Raw genomic sequence first — 14096 nt, forward strand, 5'->3', positions numbered from 1 at the left:
CACTCAGCGTGTGGGCGTGTCTCACTGCAACCAATCATATTTGCCGGTGGGCGGGGAAAAGCAGGGAATACGAGATTGTTTAATGAGCGGCCGGCTTTTTCAAAAAAGGAAAAGCCGCCGCAGCAGTGTGAACACCGTGCAGCGCCGGTGATCGGGGATCGGTGAGTATGAGAGAGGGGGGGACACTTCAGTCACTCGGGGGATTAGCGGTCACCGGTGAATCCTTCACAGGTGACCGCTAATCAGGACGCTACACAGACAGAGCCGCGGAGTCGCTGTCAAGTCCCCTTTACACACTGAGACTTTCTAGCGATCATGCTGCACAGCGGGAAACAAAAGACCAAAGAATGGTCCTGAACGATTTGTAGCGATCACAACTTCACAGCAGGGGCCAGGTCGCTGATGTGTTTCACACACTGCAATGTCGCTGGGGAGGTGGCTGTAACGTCACAAAACCGGTGACGTTACAGCGATGTCGTTTGCGATGTTGCAGTGTGTAAAGCCACCTTAATGTCGTTTGCGATGTTGCAGTGTGTAAAGCCACCTTAAGGCTATGTGCACACAGTGCGTTTTTCTAGGCGTTTTTGCACGTTTTTCGGGTGCGTTTTTGGCCTCAAAACTGCATGACTTTGCTTCCCCAGCAAAGTCTATGAGTTTTCATTTTTGCTGTCCCCACACAGCGTTTTTTTTCAGCTGCGTTTTTGTGGTGACCACAAAAGCGCAGCATGTCAATTATTCCCGCGTTTTTCACTGCGCTTTTCATCCATTGAGTTCAATGGGATGTTGAAAGACGCAATGAGAAACGCAAATAGCTGCGTTTTGGGGCGTTTCTAAGACCAAAAACGCAGCTATAAACGCAGGAGGTGGGTAGTAAAGTGACGTGTACAGGAAGAGGATTCCTTCTGTCAGTATATACAGAAGCGTGAATCCTCCCGGTACCGTCACCGCCGCTTCCACCTCCCGTCCTGTGCATGTATGCTGACGTGCGGCGCCATGTACAGGCAGGAGGTGGAAGCGGCTGCGAAAACAAAAGTTAACAGTAGAAAAAAAAAAAAAAGTTATACTCACCTGTCTGCAGACTCCCGGTGCCATGCCCGCTCCCATCTCCTCTCACGGTATCGCCGCTCCGGCTGTGTGCAGACGGCCGGGAAACCTCCGATGGATGCAGGACCTGGCGATGGATCACCTGATGCAGTCACCTGACGCATCAGGTGATCGTAAGTATCGCGGTGACGCGGGCGCCCGGCCGGTATCAGCGGATGCGTCAGGAGACTTCATCCCTGATTACCGGCAGCTGCTGCAGCGATCGGACAGGATCAGACTCCCGCCCCATCGCTGCAGGAGCTGCCGGTAATCAGCACATAAGTGAGTATTATTTTTTTTTTTTGCACCGATGCATCTGCTGATTGTATAAACGGCTTTTATACAATCAGCTGATGTGTGATGGGATTCAGGCACTTGATCCTGACACATCATCTGATCGCTTTGCCTTCCAGCAAACCGATCAGATGATATTGGATCCGGATTGGACGGCGCGGGACCCTGACCCAGGATTACTGCGGAGGGGGGTTCTTTATTTCAATAAAGATGGAATCACTAATTGTGTTGTGTTTTATTTCTAATAAAAATATTTTTCTGTGTGTTGTGTTTTTTTTTTATCTTTACTAGAAATTCATGGTGGCCATGTCTAATATTGGCGTGACACCATGAATTTCGGGCTTAGGGCCAGCTGATAATATACAGCTAGCCCTAACTCCATTATTACCTAGCTAGCCACCCGGCTTCAGGGCAGCTGGAAGAGTTGGATACAGCGCCAGAAGATGGCGCTTCTATGAAAGCCCCATTTTCTGGGGTGGCTGCGGGACTGCAATTCACAGCGGGGGTGCCCAGAAAGCATGGGTACCCTGCACTGTGGATTCCAATCCCCAGCTGCCTAGTTGTACCCAGCTGGACTTAAAAATTGGGCGAAGCTCACGTCATTTTTTTTTTAAATTATTTCATGAAATTCATGAAATAATTTAAAAAAAAAGGGCTTCCCTATATTTTTGGTTCACAGCCGGGTACAAATAGGCAGCTGGGGGTTGGGGGCAGCCCGTACCTGCCTGCTGTACCCGGCTAGCATACAAAAATATGGCGAAGCCCACGTCATTTTTTTTGTTTGGGGGGGCAAAGAAATCCTGCATACAGTCCTGGAAGGAGGATGCTGAGCCTTGTAGTTCGACAGCTGCTGTCTGCTCTCCTGCATACACTATTGGATGGAGGATGCTGAGCCTTGTAGTTCGACAGCTGCTGTCTGCTCTCCTGCATACACTATTGGATGGAGGATGCTGAGCCTTGTAGTTCTGCAGCTGTCTGCTCTTCTGCATACACTAGTGGAGAATGAAGAACACATTGAAGAAGGAAATGACATCAGACCTTTTTTTTTTTGTTCACTGATAAAAAACGCATAAGGACGCAGTGAGCAAAAACGCAGCAAAACGCAGCAAAAAAACGCACCAAATCGCGGCAAAACGCGTGCGTTTTTTCGACGCAGGTGCGTTTTTGTGCGTTTTTAGCGGCCAAAAACGCACAAAAACGCAGCGTCAAAAAAACGCAGTGTGTGCACGTACCCTTAAGGAAACCAGATAGTAAAGGGTCAAGAAGTGAGATATCTGAGAGATAGCTGATTAGATGAGAGTAGACCAAGCATTCCATGATTTTAGAGATGAAGGGTAGATTAGAGACTGGTCTCTAGTTAGCAAAGCAGTTCTGGTCCAGGGATATTTTCTTTAGTTGAGGGTGTCATGTCAGTGTTTCGCACTCCTTCTTGGTGCCACACTACCCAGGGCTTTTGCTATTCTGCGTCACCAGTGTCAGACCAGCTTTCTGTGCTGATATGAACTTACTTCCAGCTCTGTTCCTAGAGAATCTCCACATGGCTATAGGGAGGCGTGGACATCTCTGCAGGAACTTAACCCTACTGTGTCCTTCATCGTTTTGGTTCCTTGGCCAACCCCATGCTAGCAGGGCCTGTATCTGACAGCTCCTCCCATCACTCTTTGCCCAATCATTGGTTCCTAGTTGCTTGTCTCTGGATCCTGTGGGTACATGTTTGTTCTCCCTCTCCTGTCATTAATTCTGCTCGTATACGCTTCTTGTCTGACTTCTCTGCTCCTGACCTTGGCTTTGTGTGCCATCTGCCCGGACCTCGGACTGTTTGATGACATCTCCGCCCTCCTTTACCTCATTCCCGTGCTTTTGACCCTTCGGTTAGCTGTTGTAGTCCCGGGGACTGCCCTGGAGTGGTACCTGATTACTGGCAACTGAGCCTATCCTCACCATCAGAGGTTCTAGTGAAGACCTGGTAAGTCTAGCCTGTGGCGCAATAGTTCCACACCCACAAACTTTACAGAGATCTTATCACAGCATGTTTAAATGAGGAGAAAAAGGTTTAATACTATATTTTAGTTTGGTAAGAGGAATAACTGGGGAGAGAGGCTAAATGAAATGTTAGGGAATAGGGTCACTGGGGGAGGTTGTAGGGTGAGAAGAAGCATCTGTAGCGCCCCTGAGACCATCAGGGTGCTACAAGGTTCTGCATCCCCACCAGGATGCAGGGCCTACCCCCTTAGGGATCCAGAACCCCAGTGCCGGTAACACCAAAACCTCAGGTAATCCCAGTTTTCCCCAACAATCCCCCATACATGGTACCTAGCTAGGGTGGGACTATGAATGGCCACCTAGAGATGGAGCCACTCCAGTCCACTAGTTGACCAGGTGGGAGGGGCAGACTGTGGAGAGTAGTCAGTTGAGTAGTGACTGTGGAAGTGTAAAGGTGGAAGTGAAGTAAGTCCCTGACTCGGGTTGACAGTGACCTGGTACCCAGGAGAGGTAGTTGCCAGTGGAGTACAGTGGAGTACTCCCAGAACTACGCACTGACGGGGTACAGGACCCTAGGACAGGAAAGAGCTTCAGGCCAACCTGTTAACACCTGGACAGCAAAGGGAACCATCAAGGACCTTGCTGACCTTAAAGAATCCGAAGACTCAGTAGCAAAGAGAGAGTCGGGGACAGGACCAGAGACTCCAACACCACAGGGTTCACGCTACCGTCAGGCGGACAGAGGCGGACAAACCACAAACCGGGGAGCCACAGTGTTCTATACCACGGGAACCCACTTACCAGAGACAGGAGCAGGGGAAAAATGGTACCAGAGAACCAGACTGGCACTGGGACGAAGGGGACCTGGAGGCGAAACCAGCCGGCTTCGGGCAACCAGGTAACACCCAAAAAGTGAGTAAATCAGTTGCACTGAATATCTGTCTGGACTCTTTCTTCCGACGCCCACCGCACCATACACCCGCTGGGGCAATACCCTACTTGCGGAGGGACTACCATACTAGCTGCAATACCATCAGCCCCAGTAGAGACACTGCAGCGGCAGCTCCGCTCCCTACCTTTAGCCGCAACACCGAAAGTGGCATCACGAATAAACTTTATTCACCAATCCCCTGTAAATATCTCCATCACAAAAAGGGCCCAGGGCACGGAACCGGGTAACGGCTACCATCGTGACATTCCCAATAGAGACACTGCCCGAACCGAGTACCCCATATTCCTGGGTGCTACACATCAGCTTGAGTTTGCAAAAAACTACAAAAAGTGGACAATAGAAGACTGGAAATGGGTGATTTGGAGTGAGGAGAAGAAAGTCAATAGAGTAGGCTCTGATGGGTGCAAATAGTTCTTGAAGAAACAATGGAAAAAGGGAATAACGTATTGAGAAACTAAAGGAACTGTCAAGTTCGGTGGAGGAAGCCTGATGATATGGGGTTGTTTCACATTCAAAGGAATTGAATACTTAGCCAGGATCAATGTAGTCTCAATGCTGAGCTATATGTGAATAACCTACAAGAAGAGTTACTTCTTTTCAAACCCTTATTTTTCGAGTTTATGGACGACATAGTGTTCCAGCAGGACAACGACCCAAAACATACAGTGCCTAGAAGTAGTATTCAACCCCCTGCAGATTTAGCAGGTTTGATAAGATGCAAATAGGTTAGAGCCTGCAAACTTCAAACAAGAGCAGGATTTATTAACAGATGCATAAATCTTACAAACCAACAAGTTATGTTGCTCAGTTAAATTTTAATAAATTTTCAACATAAAAGCGTGGGTCAATTATTATTCAACCCCTAGGTTTAATATTTTGTGGAATAACCCTTGTTTGCAATTACAGCTAATAATCGTCTTTTATAAGACCTGATCAGGCCGGCACAGGTCTCTGGAGTTATCTTGGCCCACTCCTCCATGCAGATCTTCTCCAAGTTATCTAGGTTCTTTGGGTGTCTCATGTGAACTTTAATCTTGAGCTCCTTCCACAAGTTTTCAATTGGGTTAAGGTCAGGAGACTGACTAGGCCACTGCAACACCTTGATTTTTTCCCTCTTGAACCAGGCCTTGGTTTTCTTGGCTGTGTGCTTTGGGTTGTTGTCTTGGTGGAAGATGAAATGACGACCCATCTTAAGATCCTTGATGGAGGAGCAGAGGTTCTTGGCCAAAATCTCCAGGTAGGCCGTGCTATCCATCTTCCCATGGATGCAGACCAGATGGCCAGGCCCCTTGGCTGAGAAATAGCCCCACAGCATGATGCTGCCACCACCATGCTTGACTGTAGGGATGGTATTCTTGGGGTCGTATGCAGTGCCATCCAGTCACCAAACGTCACGTGTGTGGTTGGCACCAAAGATCTCGATCTTGGTCTCATCAGACCAGAGAACCTTGAACCAGTCTGTCTCAGAGTCCTCCAAGTGATCATGAGCAAACTGTAGACGAGCCTTGACATGACGCTTTGAAAGTAAAGGTACCTTACGGGCTCATCTGGAACGGAGACCATTGCGGTGGTGTACGTTACTTATGGTATTGACTGGAACCAATGCCCCCACTGCCATGAGATCTTCCCGGAGCTCCTTCCTTGTTGTCCTTGAGTTAGCCTTGACTCTTCGGATAAGCCTGGCCTCGGCACGGGTGGAAACTTTCAAAGGCTGTCCAGGCCGTGGAAGGCTAACAGTAGTTCCATAAGCCTTCCACTTCCGGATGATGCTCCCAACAGTGGAGACAGGTAGTCCCAACTCCTTGGAAAGGGTTTTGTACCCCTTGCCAGCCTTGTGACCCTCCACGATCTTGTCTCTGATGGCCTTGGAATGCTCCTTTGTCTTTCCCATGTTGACCAAGTATGAGTGCTGTTCACAAGTTTGGGGAGGGTCTTAATTAGTCAGAAAAGGCTGGAAAAAGAGATAATTAATCCAAACATGTGAAGCTCATTGTTCTTTGTGCCTGAAATACTTCTTAATACTTTAGGGGAACCAAACAGAATTCTGGTGGTTTGAGGGGTTGAATAATAAATGACCCTCTGAATAAACTTTTCACAATTTAAAAAATAAAAAAAAAAGAAATAACATTCTTTTTTGCTGCAGTGCATTTCACACTTCCAGGCTGATCTACAGTCCAAATGTCACAATGCCAAGTTAATTCCGAATGTGTAAGGCTATGTGCGCACGTTGCGTACAAGCCCTGCAGAAATTTCTGCAGCGATCTGAAGAGCACATGTGCGCTTTAGATCGCTGCAGAAATGTCCGTAGTGAGCGCCGATTCCATGCGCTCTGCCTGCAGCTCCTGCCATAGACAGAGCAGGAGCTGCCGGCAAAGCGCAGGAAAGAAGTGACATGTCACTTCTTTTTGCGCAGCGCTTCGGCAGTAGCCGAAGCGCTGCGCTCTTAGACGCCACGTGCGCACGGCCCCTGCACAATCTCCATAGACTGTGCAGGGGCCGCAGGACGCATGCAGTTACGCTGCGCTACAAAGCGGAGCGTAACTGCATGTTTTTACGCAACGTGCGCACATAGCCTAAACCTGCTAAATCTGCAGGGGGTTGAATACTACTTGTAGGCACTGTATGTTGAGATTGGTGAACAAATGATTCAATGACAATGAAGTAGAGGTGCTGGATTGGCCCCTACAGCCCTCAGACATCAATCCAATGAAACACGTGTGAATAGACTTGAAGAAAAGCTGTATACATACCCAAGTGAGTCGACCAGTGTGTACCAATATTGGGAATGTGTAGAAGATACTGGGATCAGATTTTGGTCGAGGCATGCTTGAATCTGATAGAGAGCATGTCCAGAAGGATTCAGGCAGTGTGGAAAGTAAAAGGTGGACTTTCAACATACTAACAAAATAATAAAAATAAAAATTTAGGTTTTGAGGAGAAAAATAGTAACAATGTGGTAACATGACAAGAATCTGCATAACTAATCATATGCTAAATAGCTGCAAGTCAAATATATATATATGAGATGGCCAAGATGATTGTCTATAAAATGAAGGTAGTCTCGTGTTAAAAGCTCTAGTGAATGATGAGATATGGAGCCTGAAAGTCAAAAGTTGAAAACATTGTTACCCTTTGGCTATTCAGTGTATTATATATGCTTTGTTTGTGTGACAAAAACATGTAAAAAAGATACATTTTTACATTGCCATATAAAAGGCTGCCGATCAATCCTTATCTTTAATATAATTATTTTATTCTTTAATTTCTGTGACGCACGTAAAAGGTTAATAAACTTCTTGAATGTGGTTTTGAGCAACTTGAGGGGTGCAGTTTTTAGAATGGTGTCACTTTTTGTCATACATATAGGTCCCTCAAAGTCACTTCAAATGTGATGTGATCCCTATAAAAATTGGTTTTGTAAATGTTGTTGAAAGAATAAAAAATTGCTGATAAACCTTTAACCTCTCTAACTTCCTAACAAAAAAAATTGTTACAAAAATGATGCTGATTTGGAGTAGACGTGGTAAATGTTCTGTATGATGTATTTTGTGTGCCATATCTATCTGGTGTAGGGGCATAAAAAAATCAAAGTTGGAAAATTGGGACATTTTCACAGTTTTTGTCAAATTTTGATTATTTTCATAAATACATGCAAATCTTATCAAACAAAATTGACAACTAACAGTAAAGGGAACCTGTCACCAGAATTTACGCTATTAAACTAAAAGAATCCCTTTCTGCAGCTCCTGGGCTGCATTCTAAATAGGTTCATCTTGCTACTGTGCCCCTTTCAGACCTAAATAACAACTTTATAAAATATTACCTATTGCTATGGTAATGAGGTTTGTTGGCCCCGGGGGTGGGCTGTATTTCGTTTGTTATCCCCCCTCCTCCCGCTGTTCGCCATCCCCTAGTGTTCATTTATATAGATGAGGCTGCCGCCCACATCTTCCGCAGTGCTCCGGAAACTCACGCATGCGCAGTGGCACTATCGCGGGACTGAGCATTGTTTTCAAATCGCAAGCGCCGGTGATGTTATTGCGCAGGCGCGAGATTATGGGCGGCGTTGTGAATGTCATCACTAGCATCATCCAAGTACCCGCCAATAATCTCACGCCTGCGCAATAACATCACTGGCGCTCGCGATTTGAAAACAGCGCTCAGTCCCGCGATAGTGCCACTGCGCATGTGCGAGTTTCCGGAGCACTGCGGAAGATCTGGGCAGCGGCCCCATCTATGTAAATGAACACTGGGGGACGGCGAACAGCGGCAGGAGGGGGATAACGGAAGAAATACAGCCCGCCCACGGGGCCAGCAAACCTCATTACCATAGCAAAAGGTAATATTTTATAAAGTTGTTATTTAGGTCTGAAAGGGGGACCAGTAGCAAGATGAACCTTTCTAGAATGCAGCCCAGGAGCTGCAGAATGGGATTCTTTTAGTTTAATAGTAAAAATTCTGGTGACAGGTTCCCTTTAAGTACAATATGTCACTAAAAACAATCTCAGAATTACTGGGATATATTGAAGCATTCCAAACTTATTAGAACATAAATTTACGCAGGTCAGACTTGTAAAATTTGGCCTGGTCAGCAAGGTGAAAATAGGCTTGGTAGTGAATGGTATAAAGATCTATGGGGAAAAATGCCCCCAGATGAAGACTTGCCGAAACGTGTGTTTGGGTAGGCGTTGCACCCTACAAGTCCTGACAATGACCAGGTTCTTCCTATGATACATTCACGTGGCATGCAATTTTTTTTCTTATTGCACTGTCCCTAATGTGTTACAATTTTTACCTCCCAGTGTATTGATACTTACACTGATCACGATCAGCATTGCATCTCTTACCTTACTAGTTATTACTTTATTATCCAGTCAATGTTGTCCTCCATACCATATTAATAATGCTGTGCATATTTGATGCAGGGACTTTGTCTTCAACATGCAATTTTTTTTACTATTAATGGTTCACCTATATATATCCTTGCATTGTCAATGTACAGTATATATATATATATATATATATATATATAAAAATAAAAATACTTTAGTGTCTTATCTATTGTATCTCATGCCAATGTATACCATATAACTTTTTAGCATTACCTGTGGGTTTGCCAGTATCTTTGTGCTTAATATTTCCATTTTCCTTCGTAAGCACACCATAAGTATTTATTTCTATAATGAGGCAGACCGAGTCACTGTCTTCTCTGTCACGCATCATTTTTGGCCATATACTGTACGCATAGTTGAGGTGAGCGCCAAGCTGTAGTCTACTACGTCTAAAGGCTGCTTTACACCAGGCAATCTATCGTGCGATAGATCGTCGGGGTCACGGTTTTTGTGACGCACATCCGGCATCGCTGGCGATGCCGGCCTGTGTGACACCTCCTAGCGACGCAGTATCGCTCACAAATCGTGAGTCGGGTACTGCTCGTTAGGTTCCATAATATCGTTTACTTTAGTTGACCATCGTTTCCGTGGTAGCACACGTCGCTCCGTGTGACACCACGGGAACGATGAGCAGCTCACCTGCCTCCCGCGGCCGCCTCTATGTGGAAGGAAGGAGGTGGGCGGGATGTTTACGTCCCGCTCATCTCCGCCCCTCCGCTTCTATTGGCCGGCGCCCGTGTGACGTCGCTGTGACGCCGAACGTCCCTCCCACTCCAGGAAGTGGACGTTCGCCGCCCACAGCGAGGTCGCACGAGAGGTAAGTATGCGTGACGGGGTTTACTAACTTTGTGCGACACGGGCAGCGATTTGCCCGTGACGCAAAAAGGACGGGGGCGGGTACGATCGATTGTGAAATCGCACAATCGGTCGTACCGTGTAAAGCAGGCTTTAGTGTCCGCCTCCAATAGGCGTAAATGGACAAAAATGTTGCACGGCATATCACACTGTGACTTCGTCTGCCTCAGTACAGTCAATGGCCTGGTCCGCGCATATGCCTGAAACCTGTTTTGCTTACAATTCAGATAAAAAAAATTGGTCTGCACCATATCACTAGCCACAGCGCTGCTGCGCTGGCTAAACACGGGACCTTTATCCTCAAAGTATTCTCTACCAACGCTATAATCCACTCAAATTTCCATATCCCAAGCACCCATCTTTAAGCGACTCTTGACTAGAGTTGAGCGCGGTTCGCGGTTCGAGGTTCTCCAGTTCGCGCCTCGAGTGATTTTGGGGGCTGTTCTAGATCGAACTAGAACTCGAGCTTTTTGCTAAAGCTCTATAGTTCTAGATACGTTCGAGAACGGTTCTAGCAGCAAAAAGACAAGCTAATTACTAGCTGGCTTTCCGCTGTAATAGTGTAAGTCACTCTGTGACTCACACTATTATGACATTTCAGCGTATAGTGTGCGGGAACAGCGCATTCAGATCACTCGATCGCCATTTTTTTTTTCCCTTGTCTTCCTTCCCTAAGCGCGCGCGTGTAGTGGGGCGGGCCAGCATGTCAGCCAATCCCAGACACACACACAGCTAAGTGGACTTTTAGCCAGAGAAGCAACGGCATGTGTGATAGGATGTCCATGTCACATGTCCATGCATTATAAAAACGGACATTTTCCTCCAGCACGCCATTATCTGCCTTCTGCGTCTTGGTGTCAGTCACCGCTGGCGTAGCTCCTGTCTCCGATACTGCTGTGTACGCTCTATACACAGCGCTATACAGAATAGGGATAGAAGTTTCTATTAGTCCTTTTAAGGGCTAATATCAGCAGGGTCAGAGCCATAGGTGACAGTCAGGTCCGTGAAAACAGATTTTAACAGCTACACAAGATGACAGCGTCTGTGTAGCTAAGGTCAGGGATTTCCTCGCTGCATTTCCCCATTAGGAGGGATAGAAAGGGAGGCTTCCTTTCCTCTACCCAGACCCACAACCCTGCCACTGTACCCTCCTGCCCTTTGCACACTCAAGCTCATTGTTACTAAGCCATTATACTAGCAAACACTGAGTAAACTTAGTGGCATCCTAAAAGTGGCTGTTGGACTTCCATTAGTGTCCCACTGGTGCAAATCTATGTGCAGCACCTCTGCATTGCACACCCAAACACGTTGTTACTAAGCCATTATACTAGCAAAAACTGAGTAAACTTAGTGGCATCCTAAAAGTGGCTGTTGGACTTCCGTTAGTGTCCCACTGGTGCAAACCTATGTGCAGCACCTCTGCATTGCACACTCAAACTCATTGTTACTAAGCCATTACACTAGCAAACACTGAGTAAACTTAGTGGCATCCTAAAAGTGGCTGTTGGACTTCCATTAGTGTCCCACTGGTGCAAACCTATGTGCATCACCTCTGCATTGCACACTCAAACTCATTGTTACTAAGCCATTATACTAGCAAACACTGAGTAAACTTAGTGGCATCCTAAAAGTGGCTGTTGGACTTCCATTAGTGTCCCACTGGTGCAAATCTATGTGCATCACCTCTGCATTGCACACTCAAACTCATTGTTACAAAGCCATTATACTAGCAAACACTGAGTAAACTTAGTGGCATCCTAAAAGTGGCTGTTGGACTTCCATTAGTGTCCCACTGGTGCAAATCTATGTGCAGCACCTCTGCATTGCACACTCAAACTCATTGTTACTAAGCCATTATACTAGCAAACACTGCTGCCAGTTTAAGGGCCGTAGTTGCATTGTCAGGGATAATTATTGTTGTTTATTCTGCTGTTAATAAAGATAGACCACCGCTGCAATCTACACCACCTCTCAATTTTTACTACCACATTTTAAGTGCACAATCAAAATGAGTTGCAAAATGACAGATGCTGGTGGAAAGGGGAAGAGGCGTGTTGGAAAAGGAAAAAAAGGGTTTGTCCGTGGGGAAGGTGGCAAAGCTCCATTAACATCTGCTGAAGATAGACCATCTTCCAGCAAAAGTAAGATGTCTACTACTTACCGTGGACAATCCGATGTGCTCTCTTTTTTACAACTGGAACAAAGGTAGATGATGGCCAAAAAAGGAAAATGCTTGAATGGATCTCAAGTGGTCCAACAAGTGCCCTCTCCGCCACCTCAACTACCGCATCCAAAAAACACCAGTCCTCTGAGTTGTCATCCCAATCAAACTTGCTTTCTCCCAGCTCTGAAGTCTCCATCCGCCCTGCACAGTATGGTGGAACTGAGATGGCTGAGTCTGCAGAGCTGTTCAGTCACACTATAGCCTGGGAATCAGAGGTCTGCTCCCAAGCTACAGTGAGTACAGACCAGGAAATGGTCTGCAGTGATGCCCAGATTCTTTGTGACTCTGATTCAGGCTGTGAGGACCAAGTTTCTGAGCATAATGTTGACCCTTTTTCACAAACTGTAACACCTGTTGTTATAGACAATGAGGAACATACTGATGGCGATGAGACGCAGATACCAGATTGGGATGACAACTTAAATATTCGGTCAGGGCAAGAAGAGGCTTGGTCTGAGGGTGAGGGGAGTGCAAACACAACAATTGATGAGGAAGTTCTAGATCCAACCTACTGTCAACCCACAGTCAGGCCCTCGAGGAGGTCAACAGAGATGGTGGAGGAGGATGCAACTGACGACAAAGTTACCTTGCGCCTTCCTTGACAGAGTCGGAGTACTGGTAGCACGTCTACAACTGCATCCTCAGCCACCACTGTGCCTCTGAGCACTAGTCAGTGTGGATCAGCAGGTCGCATGCCCTCTAAGCCTTGCCTAGCCTGGTCCTTTTTTGACATAGCAAAAGATCGCCCAAATTATGTGATCTGTAAAATTTGTCATGATTCTGTTAGTAGAGGGCAAAACCTCAGCAGTTTGACAACTTCTTCCATGAATCGTCACATGAATAAATATCATATGTCCCAGTGGGAAGCTCACCGTGCTGCAATGCGGCCTAGCGGAGCGAACCATCCACTGCCTGCCCCTTGCAGTGCATCCGCGCGCTCTTCATCTTCTAGGACTGTGGGGACAGCTGTCACACCTGGTTTTCCACGCACAACTTCCACCACTGTAACCGCAACAGGCAGTTTGCTTGGTAGGTCGTCAGTTGGTTTGGAAGGGGAAACAAGTGCGTGTGTACAGCTCTCTCAGACATCGATAGCACCAACGTTGGATGAAGGCAACATCATGTCTATGCCTGCACTTTCCTCACAAACCTGCATTTTTCCAGGGACACCCTACTCAACACCGTCTACACACAGCAGCCAGATCTCTGTCCCTCAGATGTGGACAAATAAAAGGCCATTTCCTGCGACCCATGACAAAGCTAAGAGGTTGACTTTATCCCTCTGTAAGCTCTTGGCTACCGAAATGCTGCCTTTCCGCCTGGTGGACACACAGGATTTTAGAGACCTTATGTCTGTCGCTGTGCCCCAGTACCAGATGCCCAGTCGCCACTACTTCTCTAAGAAAGGTGTGCCCGCGCTACACCAGCATGTTGCACACAGCATCACCGCGTCCTTGAGAAACTCTGTGTGTGAACGGGTGCATTTCACCACCGATACTTGGACCAGTAAGCATGGACAGGGACGTTACATGTTGCTGACTGGGCACTGGGTAACTATGGTGATAGATGGTGAAGGGTCTGCTGCACAAGTCTTGCTGTCCCCACGACTTGTGTGTCAATCCTCTGTCTGTCCAAGTTCCGCCACTGCTTCTGCCTCCTCCACCTCATCTGGGTCCTCCACCTCCGCCCCAAGCCTGCCTGGTCAGGCCACCAGCATTCTCACTGCGCAGAAGGAATCACGCACCCCTCATTACTATGCTGGCAGCAGAGCGCAACGGCATAAGGCGGTCTTTAGCTTATCATGTCTTGGAAA

General features: G+C 46.9%; 1 protein-coding gene across 2 annotated transcripts in view; it reads left to right on the forward strand.

Moving 5' to 3' along the window:
* The window catches only part of CDK15 (cyclin dependent kinase 15), a 379934-nt gene that overhangs the window by 203256 nt on the left and 162582 nt on the right, over positions 1-14096 (forward strand). The window lies entirely within an intron of this gene.

Source organism: Anomaloglossus baeobatrachus, chromosome 7 (genome assembly GCF_048569485.1).
Source record: "Anomaloglossus baeobatrachus isolate aAnoBae1 chromosome 7, aAnoBae1.hap1, whole genome shotgun sequence".
NCBI lineage: Eukaryota > Metazoa > Chordata > Amphibia > Anura > Aromobatidae > Anomaloglossus > Anomaloglossus baeobatrachus.